The sequence below is a fragment of the Ailuropoda melanoleuca genome, chromosome 11, assembly GCF_002007445.2.
Source record: "Ailuropoda melanoleuca isolate Jingjing chromosome 11, ASM200744v2, whole genome shotgun sequence".
NCBI classification, from domain to species: Eukaryota; Metazoa; Chordata; class Mammalia; order Carnivora; family Ursidae; genus Ailuropoda; species Ailuropoda melanoleuca.
The window spans coordinates 27,927,260-27,927,877 of NC_048228.1; positions in this window are offsets into that span (position 1 = coordinate 27,927,260).

A 618-nucleotide genomic window follows, 5' to 3' on the forward strand; every position below is an offset into this window, starting at 1 on the left:
CTGCCCCGGCTCGCTGGTGCACTTCTCTCTCTTTCTCTCTCGCTCACTCTCTCACTTCCTGGCTGGAAATTCCCACTGACGTCGAGAGAGAAGACAGACAGACGGACACCCGCGCGCACGCAGCGGGGGCGGGAGGTGGGGTCGCCTCCGGGGGTGGGGGAAGCCCGCGCTTCTGGGGGCGCCGTGCGCCCCCGGCCCGGCCTCGCCGCCCAGCTCGGCTCCCGCCCCTCGGGGCCGCTACGGGACCCAGGACTAGGGGCGCGCGTTCGGCGGCCCGGAGGCCCCGGTGCTCTGCGGAGCTCCCGCTTCCCAGCCGGCGCTCCCGAAGCCCCAGGGGCGGGAGCGGACGGGGACGCCCCCCCTGGAAGCGGCTGCGGGGCCGAATTGTCCCGGGAGGCCAGCGGCGCGGAGGCGGCGGCTGCGCGGCCGTAGGAGTCTGGCGGTCCAGAGCCCTAAGGACAGGCCCAAGCATCTGAAGGGGATGATGGGGCGGCCTGGAGCCAAGCTTGCTGTGTGTAAAAAGAAATCTCATCTGTATATTCCTGTTAATTTGTCTCATTTACACGGAAATCTCGCCACAGATTAAAGTGCGATTGCTATAGCATAACTGATTTCTGT